Below are 13379 nucleotides of genomic sequence, written 5' to 3'. Positions count from 1 at the left end.
CTTTAGAGCCAGCCCCAGTGTCTCCTTGCTGTCCACACTATTAGGGAGAGGCCTGAATTAAAATTTCCTCCCAGAGACAGGTTGGTGGGGCTTTTTGTTCCATTTTTTTTTTACTCCAGTGCTCCTTTAGCAGTTAAATGAGGTGCTGTGGGCTGGTTTACCTGAGCTAAAAGAAACTTAAAGCATTACTCTCATGTGTTAAAAACATTATAATTTCTAAGCACTTTGATACTAATTAATCAATTCAAGCAGAAAATGGGCCTCTCTTCACCCAACGACTTCCTTCCATTCTGGAAGCATATTGTGTGGGGTTGTTTTATTTTTTATATTAGGATGAACAAAACACCCAAGCAAATCTAACTATTTATAGGAAACAATAGATGAAATTCTATCTTCAGAACCACATATTTTGTTAGATCATGAGTGTATAAAGCCCCAAACAAGTATGAAGAGCTGGTTTTTCACAGGTTTGTTTGTTTTGGTTTTTTTTTTTAATGTAACCAATCCTTTATTTGAGTATGAAATTAAGTTCACATAATAGCAACACTGTATGTTATACCAATCACAGTAAATATATGCCAAATACAACAATAACATATGTATAGATCTAGGTATACAACAAAGGTGGGCTTTCCCAAATGGGTTCAAAAATAAGTCTGTTTATGTCTTCAGTATGCCAACCTGCATTTCCTTAGCCTATGAAATAATCTATGTATTTTTCAAGTCATAGCAATCAAATAATTCAGGAATTATGTACTTGTAAGGGGACTTCTCACATGTCTTTTACCCTGTGCCTATGGATAATTAAAGCTTTTTAAATGGGAAAAAAACCAAGAGGAAACTAAGTTGCATGTTCCTTCAATATTACTCTTCCCTCCTGATACACAAGCCCACATCTTCACCTGTAAGAGTTTCCTGATTTATTAAAATTGATTCCACACTATAAACAGAGTATGTGCAATCCAAATATTGCCTCTAGATTCAAACCATGAAATAAATGGCAGCGGTTCAGTTTTCCTTTGCTTCCCACTTTACCCTTGTGCTTCTGGCTCTCATGCAGACCTAGAGATGCAAAGTTACTCCTTCTGCCACTAACCACACCTCAAAATGAAGATCAGGAAAACAACTTTGCGTATCCATATCAGCTGCCCAGTGTTAGATGTGCAGCAGCATTGGTTTATTCTGAGTAACAATCCACTTACAGAGCAGGAGCCCATTTCCTTTTTTATACAAGTACCATATCAGGGAGTTTACATTTGCAGGGATCTCCATCAAGGCCGTTTATAGCATGCAAAGGATGCAGCAGAATATTAAAATTTTACACACACATGGTTTTGGCTTCATTATAATTTCATTAACAATACAGAATAGAGAAGTATGTCTGAACAACACTGGGATGGATGACAACACAACACTAGGAGACAATTAGGGGCCATCCCCTCAATGACAAAATCCAAAAGAGCTTTGAAGGCTCCAGATTAAAAACTCCCAATTATCTATGATGTGGTATTAAACTCTCCTTGCCCAATTTAAATTCAAGTAACATGATGGATTTGGTCTCAATTCTTACAGTTGTTTAAGGATGCAGCAAGCTTGAATCCTGTAAATGAGACATGGATTTGAGACTATTTTTATGCTTATATTTGAGAACAAATATTGTTTAGGATCTTAATTCTGTTTTTCCACAGTAGAGGACAATCACAGTGGGAAAAAAAAAATACAATAAACCAGCAGTTGTTTTACTTTGTTCTCCATTGCATTTAATCATTTTGTTCTCCATAAGCACTTGGGCATTTGGGGTTTTGAGCCTGTTGGGTTTTTCACAATTCTTTTATGATCTCACTACAAGATCTTTCATTGTATTATCTACAGAGCCATTTGGTTACAGGTTAAACACAGCACAGCTTCCAGGCACCACTGCATAAATAACAGGAAAGGGGAAGAGGGCTGAACATAATTTATTACGTGTTTCATTTTTTATTTCCTTAATAAATGGTTGATAAATGAAAAAAGGGAACATTTTATTGATATTCAATCTTTTCATTCTTCTGTTAAATAGTAACTTGAAAGTTTTACATAAAAAACCCTCAGGAAAGTGCTACTACTTATATCAATAAAATATTGAAGGAAAATTGCAAGTGTTACTTCCACTTGACTGTTCTTGGGCCACTGTAACACAGTAAAGAACTACAGCAAACCAGAGTAAGTTTCCCTAAAGGCTAGGGAATGACTAAATTATATATATAGATATATTTTTTTAATTGATCTGCTGAAGTTTGTTGATTAGGTGGTTATGCTTGCAAACTTTGTACTTTATTTAGGAATACAACATTAGAAGATTTTTATTGTTAAAGTTCCATTTTTTTCATTATATTTGTATAGGCCACTAAACTCACTGTTAAATACAGCTTCTAAATAACCAATGGCTGAGCTTGGTTGGACCAGCTAATTAACAATGAAAGAAGCAAAACTCCTTATACTTAGTCCAGTATAAGAAAGCCAAAGTCACCTAATTCCTAGACAGACGGCAACAGAAACTTGGTGAATGGGTATGAACTTCAAGAATTCCAATACTGGCAGTGCAGGGAAAGCCTCCTAAGCTCAGGTGCATGCAGCACTCATCCCCCTAAGCTTGGCCTGTCATGCAAACCCGGGACACATGGGCTAAAAATGAGAGCAAAATTGTGCCTCACTTGCACCCTCACAAGCAGCAGAGCAAACAGAACCATTGCCAAGGCTTTCCTCTCTCAGTTTCAGGCACATGCAGCTGGCACCAAGGCGCTGTTCTCGAGCACCAAAGGCAGCAGATGGAATGAATTACATATTTCAACAGCCTTTGACATCATATCAAACACCTTGGCTTTTAGTTTGAGAAGAGTAACTCCTGAGATTTTTTTTCTTCCAGCTTGCACCATCCAAATCAAAGTCATACACAGTTATTTCCTTTTTTATAGGACAACATAGCCATGCCATATGCTGCTGACTTGCAACTCTTGCATAGTGAAACAGTGCAACAACAGCAAAATAAAGTGTTCTGAGTTTGGCTCTGTGGCTAAGGCACTACTCACTGAGCTACGAGTTACAGATAACAAACAAAGCTTCAAATCACAGAACAGAGCAGTTTGGGTTGGAAGGGGCCTGGAAAATCACCTACTTCCAACCTTCCCCACCACAGGCAAGAACATCTACCAATGCCCACTGCATTGTAGAAATTATGGGCTGCTCAGTACTTTTCTAAACCAAAGAAATTTCAAGCCTTTACAGCTTTCTCAGGGTTGCTGTTCCCTGAGACTTTCTTAGGGGTTGCTGTTCCCCAAGGTAATAAGGTTTTCTCTCAGGGTTGCTGTTCCCTGAGATTCTACTCGGGGTTGCTGTTCCCCAGGGTAATAAGGCTTTTGAGCTCCCCTTGCCAAAAAGGTCTCATGCCGGAGCCAGAGAAGACAAGCTGAGTCCACCAGTGCACTTCCAAGGTTGTTTATTCTTCATTATCTCTCAGTTCTTTCTCAGCTCTGCCAGGGCTCCCTGGCAGGGTACATTATCTCAGTTCTTTCTCAGCTCTGCAAGACATCTCCAGCAGAGCAGGACATGCGGCCGACTGGGCGGATCAGAGTGTCCCAGACCCTTTGTACCATTTCCCTGATCCAACCACCATCTACAACATACTTTTTATTTACAGAATCTTACCAGTACTTACTACCTATGTTAACATGTCATTTCTACTCTAAACCAATCCTTGTGATACATGGGGGAAAATAACAAGAACAAGGAGGACAGGACCACTCCCCAATTCCTCCATCTTGCCTCTTCAAACCCATGTACTAAAAATCCTAGCTTCTGCATTTACACTCTGTGATAAACTAACTACTACTTATTTTGAATTCTCTCAGCTTGTGATTTTTCATACAATGTGGGCATTCACTCCCATGGCCAGGGATCAGAGGCAGTGTCCTCCTGGGCTCTGTGTGAGGCTGGCTGACCCCCTTGTACAGATCCCAGACCCCCTAGTCCGGTCTCCAAACCCTATAGGGTGGCCAGAGGGATTTCCTGGACTCTGACACAGCTTGGCAAAACTGATCAGCTGTATTTAAGAAACATCATCAACTGATTTTAGTTTGTTCCTTAAATTTCCTAGTCCTAGCTACCTTGTGCAAGTGCACTGCCCAAGGAGGTGGGGACCTTTCCTGCTGGTCACAGTGACACTGCTGCTGGGAACAGCATGGTTAAACATGTCCCACAGCATATTGCTTTCATCCAGGAAAAGAGAAATCTCTTCTAGGCACCACATTCAGCTGGAGATCTGTTCCTGAACTGCATCAGAGAAGTCTGGGTGCTCACATCTGTGACTAAGTCCAAGGAGAGGCTGGACCACAAGCCTATTCCAGTACCTGACTTCCATTGCTCGCCTGCTTTCCCCTCTCTCCCAGAGTAGCTGTCAGACAGACATACACAAGTGTCTGAAACATCTTCCCCTCTGCCTTTCCTCCTTCCCACCCCTACAAAATTGTACCTCTGCCAGACTCAGAGACCATCCAGAGGCTGCTTCAGCAGAGGGCAGTGAGAGTCCATTCTGAGGAGACCCAAGCTGGAAGGCACTGTCTGCACAGGACCAGGACATCAGCTCACCTAATTCCTCTGAAGACCTCAAAGTGAGTGAGCTGATGCAAGTTCTCCTATGCTTACAGGTCTTCTGTTTTCCTGGAGCAAGCTACCAAGTGCCTCTTTGCTTTTATGCTATCAATTATTTCTTCCACTCTCAGGTTTTGGGCAGATCAGGAGAATGCACCTTGTTATGACATTGGTTGCTTCCCCTTCTGCTGAGGTGGGATCAGTGCTGGCTATTCTGCCCCTTTCAGATAACAAAGGTTATTCTGCCTTTTTGCAGACTGTATCAGACCCATATCCTCCCACAGCTTCTTAGCTGGAAACTCTGCATGTGCAGGTGACTTTGATCCCAGCCAGCTCAATACTTCTTTGAAATACATTACACAGAAGCACCAATACTGATGAAAATCTCTTCAGTCTTGTTCATATAGGACATGAGGAAAGAGAAAACCAAGTATGACATTCTCACTTCCCTGCTTCCTCCATTACTTTATTTGTATTCAACAATTTTAATAATTCTCAAGTTGAGCCTAAATGATCCTTTTCTTTTAATCTCAGTTTAACAAAGAGAAACATTTAAGCTACAATAGTGATCTTTCTCTTCTCTGCCCATTTTTTCTCCAGAATCAGTTTTTCTTATTTCTGTTGAGAAAGAACATCCTTCTCTCATCAACTGAAAAAAGTTTGACATATCCCTAAGAATTTTCTCTCTCAAAATCTGCTGTCTTAATGGGTTCAGAGTAAATAGATAGTATGCTGCAGTTCCGTATGGAATTAGGAGCTTCTGTGTACCTAATTCAGTCCAAAGGGTGCCCTTCTTTTCCAGCTTTGTTCACTTTCTCACTTTACTTCTTCCTAATTATTGCATGCCTCTGAAGTTGAGCTCTCTGTCCAGTTTCTCCTCTTTCTTGCAAGAGGGACAGCTGAGAGAGACAGGATTTTTCTGACAAAGATGAACTACTTCAATTCATCTCAGTTGTCTGCTACCCTAATCTCTCAATTTCCCTAAGTCAGCCACTCAAAGTGAAGAGACTAAAATGCTTACAGAAACAGAATAAAGAAAAAAGAGCCCAGCACACATAGCAATGGTACAGAGAAAATAGATTGCTATGTTAAAAAAAAAAAAATAAAGCATCAACTCAGCCTATAGAGCCAGGCAGAAATCAGCAAAATGTAAGCAAAATGTATTTCAGAACTGAAATGACAACAAGGCAGAGCAAGATGTGGTTCTCAATCTGTACATTCAAAGCAGTTTTACTTAAACATTCCCAGGAAAGTACTTATTTGTACTTTGTCATCATCAATGTGTCAAAATAAACTGATCTTAGCCTTCATGTTCAGCACCACATTAAACCAATTTATTTGCTAATTTCTGTGTAGTACATAACACACAATGCAGTTTAAGATGTCATTGAAATAGAAAACTCAACTTCCACATAGAGTATTTAATTTAAATTGTGGATGTGACAGTGTATCCTGTTCCTTTTCTGGGAGTCAACCACAGATGCATTTTTTTCTTTGCCATTGATCAATTAAAATTACCAGCTGTTTATGCAGAACTGCTGGCAACCTTGGAAGTGTCATTTCTCTTCCTAAGCTTCATGACCTTGATTTACCCATTTGTTTAAAGGTACAGTAAGCTAACAATGTGAATGTTTTCATTTTAAGTACATAAAAATACACAAGAAACAGCTCATGCAAAACTTCTACTGCAAAGAATTAAACCTGCTCAAGAGCTACTGCATCAAGCTCCACAAGTTGAAGGGAGCATAAATCCATGTCAAAGTCTTCAATTGCTGGAACAATCTAAACGTTTGAGCTTACTAATTAGTTCAATTCGTACTGTCTAAGGTGTAACACCTGGGGCTTATTACAGGCACATTTTAAAGGTGTATCAAGGGTGTACAGCTGTGCAAACAAGCCATAAAGTTGTGCTGCTTTCCCCCACACTTAGGAAGTGATTTTTATGGCACATATTTTTTTGCTATCCACACTTGCTCCTTAACTTAAAGTGGTTGCCCTTGCTCTTAACTTCAACTTTCCAGTGATGCTGAGGGCATTGTCAGATGTATGAAGCACTCTGATTCTTAGGTTAAAAAACCATCATTAACCCAGTCTTTTAAATAGTATTGACAGAAGAGGGAGAAGTGCAGTGAGATGGAGGTCAGACATCAATGCAGACTGGTGAACCCATATGCAACCTGCACATCCTAATTTTTGATACTTATGACAAGAACACATTAGCGATTTAGAAGCCTTACCCTTCTTTCATAGGTGAAGCTCTGATTCTAAATGAACTGTCCATGATTGTACTTCTTTTTCTTTTCCTAACCTTGCATTAGAAATACATCAACACTGTTTTAAGGGTGTCTTTCAGAAAGTTACAGCAGAATGACTATCCCATTTAATTAGGCCCTGGGATCCTCGCTATTATTCAGAACATTTAAGGCAATCATAACAAAAAAAAAAAAAAAAAGGTTTAAAAGCTACTAAAGGTTGCTAAAATTGGCAATCACAGTCTAGCACAGCCAAGCAATACTGTCAGTAATTCATTCATGCCATGCACACGCTCATGTGCAAGAGCCTGCAGCATAGGCATCACATCTACTACTGCCCCATTACTATGGGGAATATTTCACTGATTTTTGAAATGTACAGCAATTTAGTTTTCCAAGAACCCTCCACTGTGTTCCATCACCTTTTGGTGACAGTCCATTGTCAGGTCATGCACGTTGACACTTTTTAACTGCGCGTAAGCTGGCTGCGCCTTTGCCATTTACTGCCAGGTGCTATCTGGAAGCCAGTTTTGCTCCATTCAAAACAGAAAAGCAAGCTTAGCCTAACACCTCCCTTTCCCACACACAGTTCTCATAGAAGCAGTTGCTCATGCACTGTCAGATCAAACCCAGCAGCCTGGCCAGATGAAGTCCAACAGCCGTGACCTACACACCAAATCCTCCTCCTCCTCCATGGCTATGTCACACCCACGCTGGCTGGAACAGACCTCCAGTGAGCCATCACAGAGCAGACAGGATCCCTGTCTCACAGTTGCATGGATGCAGCAGGGAGGATACATATGCACCAAGAGTCGAGCACATGGAACCTGTCTTTCTCAAAGCTGATTATTCTGATGCGGTCTGACAGGAGCTCCACGAAGCTGTAGCCTTTTCAAAGGCTCCCTTGCTGCGTGAAAGTCAACAGATGTGGCAGTGGAACAGCATTTGGAAAGACTGAGACGCCAGGCAATGAAGACTATTCTCTCCCTGCTCTGACACAAACACACAGCAGTCACCAAGTGGAGCCTCCTGTAAGCCCAGCTCTTTGAAGAAAAGAGTTGAGCAGCAGGGAGAGACAGAAAGGGAGTGGCAGGAATCTATCATTCTGTCTATAAAATAAACTGGGAAGGAAGCACATGCCAGTGCCAGCAACCTATCATGGACTAGGTGATGGAAAACAGACAACAGCAGGAAAAAATGACATTTTAAAGACACTTTCAAAGATAATTTACAGTTACAATAGTGATGCACAACACTGAGAAATTATACCTGTCAGATGACTAATTGGTGATGAACACCACATGATGGAGTGAAGCTGTTTGAAAATAACTGGCAGCATGATCACAAACAAAAACCACCAGCTCATCCACTGCAGTCCCATCCAGCATATTAATGAGGGAGCTGGGACAATCCTTCAAAATATTCTGCAAAACTGAAGTCAAGTGACAAGTGATTTCATTTCAAGCTAAAAACCTTTGTAACAATTTATTAGCTGGGGTCTTTTTGTTGCACTCATAGATAGAAAACAAATCGGTTTCTTACTAAGGAAAGCAGTCTAATCTAACCATATACAGCACTTTGGTATGAACTTGGACAAATACTGTCCTCCTCAGATCATAAAGGAAAATCATTTGTACCTAGGATGAAGGGCTTTTTTGGCCTTAATCTCAAAGTTCTCTTTAGAAATCTACTTTTGTTATTTTAATCAAATTCATTCACCCCCACATACTGCAACATGAATCTAATCACTTGCTTTGCAATTTTAGTACCCAGAGACACTACAGAAGTTTTAACAGCTGTTGGAAAAATGTTGCAGCCTCTGACTTCTTTAACTGGAGTTGCTGCAGCCAAGGTTTCCTGTAAATTGATGATGTAGCTGGATTAGATGTTGATATGCAGCTTGTTATATTATTCATGAGAATGAGTCACAGACCTAATTAGAAACATGACAAGAAAAACTTTTGAGTCCACAATCTGGATTCTCCCTGACATGAAAGATTTGACATGTGAATACATTTTCACTTACTGAAAGAAGAGACAAATGACCTTTCACATCTAAGCACAGAAACATCACATTGGAGATGCAGAACTTGCCTTTCTGAGAGTTGGGAAAAAACAGAAGTATCCAGTTTGGTATAAAAGAAGGCCTTCAAAAATGTGATTTTCCCTTTGATGGAGCATTTGTCTGCTTACAAAACATCCATTCCATGTACCCATCCAGTCACAGATGTTAAAGAGAGGCTCTGTAACCCTCTGCCAGGTGATCATGTCTGAGGCTCCAGTAAGGTAGCACAGGAACATGTCTCATCAAGGCATTTAGGCCTGATAAGTAGAATTTTGAGAGAAATCGGTGCTGTTACTTTTTTTTTTTGCACATTTGGGTAAATTATTCCTTATCTCACTACCTGAAAATTGGATAATTTAATTTCTACATCTATTTAAATCTTACAGTCATATTCCAGGCCTAGATGAGACTAAGTTTCAGATATAAAAAGATTAAGGTGTTGCTGGATAAATTTGAAATAAATGTGGTCTGTCAGGCAGAGAAAGAATATTATGGGAAACATTTTCTCCAGCTTACAAAACAAGCCATCACAATATACTAATGAGCTGTCAGGATGCAAAAAACCACTTTAAACAAACTAATTTAAGTTACACGGCAGTTAGTGTGAACCTTACAGTGCACATGGAAAAATTAAAAGACTCACATTTCTACCCAGTATTGATCTTCCCCTGGTAAAACCAAAGGTTATCCCAATGTAAGCAAGGCTTCCAAGAAAAACAAACTCAAGTGTCACATAAGCAACTGGGAGTTATTCCAGACTTTACAACACTGAGCAAGAGAAGTCATTACTAATAAACAGCCAACAGCTTTGCACTCTGATGTCTTGCTATGAGGGTGATACTGAAGGAGATAGAAAGGAAGAGGTCAGGATGTACTAGCTTCCAAAATTAATAATTCATTAAAAATTTCACTTGAAAGAGCTGTTATTAAAAAAAAAAAAACAAAACAAAACAAAAAAAAAAAAAAAAAAAAAAAAAAAAAAAACCAAAAAAAACAACTTGAGAAGAACAGTGTAACACCTCAGAATCAATGTTCTCCATGTCCTTACTTGTATGGGACCAGCCCCTAAGCCCTCTGTAAACCACACAATCAAAGAGATTTCACACACCCCAAGTTGTTTTTGTTTCCTGTAAGCCAAATAAACATAAATCCTACAACAAGGATAAGAAGCAGTTTCATCCTGAGGTATTTTTAAGCAGCCTTATTTCTCAGCAGGTCAAAACCATCTACTGGTAGTGCCAGTCATTCCACCTGAAGGCACCAAGAAGCAAACAAGTGCTAATTGGATAAAAGCTACAAGCAACTAAACATTGCCTTGAACTACAATTGCAACACCTGGCCTTGGGATATTTTGAGCTGTTTCAAAATAAAAAATTAATTATAACCTTTGATAATCTGCCATTGTTCAGGGATATGCTTATTTTCATTCTTAGTGAAAACAGGGTTCTTTAAATCAATGAAAGTCCTATTTTAGAGGAAAGTGTGGAAGAGATTAAAAGTCACAATTCTGAATTTGTAAATCAAGGCATTTTACCTCTTCAGCCTCTGCTGTCAAGATTACTGGTATGTTCATGGCCCAGAGGTAGATTTTGAACAAATCAAAACCCCATAATTTAATGATAGAAGGCTCAACTATAGAAAGATTATGAAACAAAAGAGGAAGAAAAAACCCAGAAAACAAATCAGAAAAGTATATCAAGACCTGACAACTTAAGCCCTATGAGCTCAGTTTCAAAATCTTTATCATCAAGCTGTAACATTCACCAAACACAACTCCCCCAAAGGATGTAACTCTTCCCAGGTCTTATTGAAAATTAAAGCAGCAGCTCACACCCTTGACATGGCCAGCAACAGGAAACCTCAATCTGCCACTACCCAGGGAGCATTCAGTCTAGAGAAGGAGCTCTTGAAACATTGCTTCTTGATACTCCTCTCAGCTCAGCTGAGATTCCAAGTGGTTTACAGCCAGAGAGGGAAAAAAAAAAAAAAAAAAGAAAGAAAAAACAACCCACACCATTCTAGGAAAGGGATTTTTACAAGTTTGCTTTGCTAGTATGTTTACACAGAATTTACTTCAAAGACTCATAAGATAAAGGATTCAAAGAACCAGTGCTCTGCTGAGGAGGTTGTTTGATACGGTCACTTTCAAACTAAATATTAAAACCCCTACTAGCTGATGGCCACGTACTACAAGTTACACTAGCTGTTGCAGAGTCTGGTGCTCCTCCATTTCCTTCTCTTAGCAGTCCCATTATTTCCCTTCCTTTACTGACTGCCTCAAGAGATCTAAGAAGGGCAGACAGACAATCCAATGAGTTTGTCATATCCTTAAAAGTTTAAAACTCTTCTCTCTGCTCCTGTCCAATTGTTTCTTCTTTTTTTTTTTTTTAAATCTCCAACCCCACACTCACTTCTGGGCTCGAATGATAGAAAGGAGTCAAACCTCAAGAGGGAATATTAGCCCCAGAGCATCTACCAGAGGCATATTGCAGATTCTGTGCCTACAGTACTCAAGCAAGAGCTCCTGCTTATCCCAATCCAAAGGTGAGCACAACTCTGCAACAAAAACTTGAGAGTTCTTATGCTAGGGGTTTTGTGGGTTTTGATTTTTGTGTTGGGTTTGCAGTTTTTTTGCTACTAACAACAACAAGGTAATTTCAAGGGAAGAATTCAGAAACATTCTTAGATTCATCAAGCTAGTGGAATATAAGCAGCAGTACAACTGACTTGCTCAAGTATGGAAGTGTATTAGGATGGCTAAGTGGACACAAACCTCAATTTAATCTTAACTCTATGGAGTAATTTGTCCCCTCCTTCCCCAGAAAACAGTCCAGTCTACTTTTACTCTTAGAAAGGCAGTAAAATTGAAGTTAGATCATTGTGCAAATAATACCTTCACAGATTCTTGAGCACAAAGGAGAGTGTACAGCATAAACCATTGGGGTTTAGCTTGAATTAAACAGAAGAATTATTTTTACTAGGTTCCATAGATATGTTTGAGGAAGGAAACAAGACTAAGACAAAGAAACAGGCACTAGGAATGTAACTAACCACTTTCCACTTTCACAGGGTCTCTTGATTTCAATAATGGATAGACCTAAACCCAAAATGCTAAGAGTGATACAATCAAAGAGCATGGGAACACAGTTCAAAACAAAACATAAATTTTCCACCATAATGGACAGGATGGCAAAACTAGGTAGGAGTGTTTCCCATTTTCTTATTTTGTGGGTCTGAGTATGTCCTGGTTTAGGACAAAATTAGGGGAAAATCTCCACAACTCCCTCTCCCACCACCGGGTTCGGGAAGAATTTCCTCAGAGGAAAAGTGGAAAAAACTTGTTTATTGAGAAACAACAAAACACTCCCCAACACAAGAAAAACAGTCCGAGATGACAAGAAATGTTTTCACCAGTCCAATAGAGGGTGAGCAGTCTCTGCTGGGGAGGGTGCCAAAGCTTCTTTCAGGTGCAGACTCTGGGGGGTTTCCCCTTGATGTTCCCGAATCAGGGCCCGAAGCAGGTCCGATGTCTTCAGGGAAGGGAGGGAGGAAAGAAGGGGAAACACAAAAGCAGAAAAATGACAAAAAGCAAGCAAAAAGCAGAAAGCAAGAGAGCAAAGCCAGCAAAGCAGCCTAAAGCTAGCAGCAAGCAAGCCAAAAGCAAGCAGCCAGGGGAGGGGCTCAGCTATAGACAAAACAAACTGAGAACATGGGAACAGAAACACACGATTTGGGATACAAGGCATGAAAATATCCTGTCACCCCAGGACAGAGTAGTCCATCAATATTTTCTACAGCTGCAAACCCCCACCCAATGAAGTATTTAAGAGATACCTAACCTGACCTGTATTGGCAGTTTCATTCAAGCCCCACTTTGCTCCCCTCTGATTTCACAGTGACCTTCTTCCCCAAAATGGCCATGTGCTCAAGTCAGTGGGCCTCCTCACACCCTAAGAGAACCCAGACTGATGCTGTAAACAGCCTTTCAACAAACCATGGAGATTTCTCAGCACAGCAGTTAGTTCTAATGGAGACACATGAACTGAAATTAACAGTGAAAGGAATATCAGTTATCAAACAACTGAGCATTTACAGCAATGAAAATGTCATTTATTTATAAAACAAAGAGAACAGCAATGGAGCTCAATGTTTGACTAAAAATGAATAGCATCCATGCTTTGACTGAAGTGATCTCTTTGAAACAATAATATTGACAGAGATAGCCCTAAACTGGGAAACTTTCTGATTCTCAAAAAAAAAAAAAAAAGTCGATAATTACTTGACTGACAGTTAAGGGGAAGCAAAAAGCTGTTAGGAAGAAACTTCGGACTGACAGTAAACAAAGGGCACAGAACTATCTAGCAACCCCAAAACTCGAAAAAACTAACTTGAACAGACTGCAACAAATAGAGATAAAACTTAGTGGTGTATCTAAT

The sequence above is a fragment of the Prinia subflava genome, chromosome 6, assembly GCF_021018805.1.
Source record: "Prinia subflava isolate CZ2003 ecotype Zambia chromosome 6, Cam_Psub_1.2, whole genome shotgun sequence".
Classification (NCBI taxonomy): domain Eukaryota; kingdom Metazoa; phylum Chordata; class Aves; order Passeriformes; family Cisticolidae; genus Prinia; species Prinia subflava.
Note: the sequence above shows the minus strand (reverse complement) of the source record.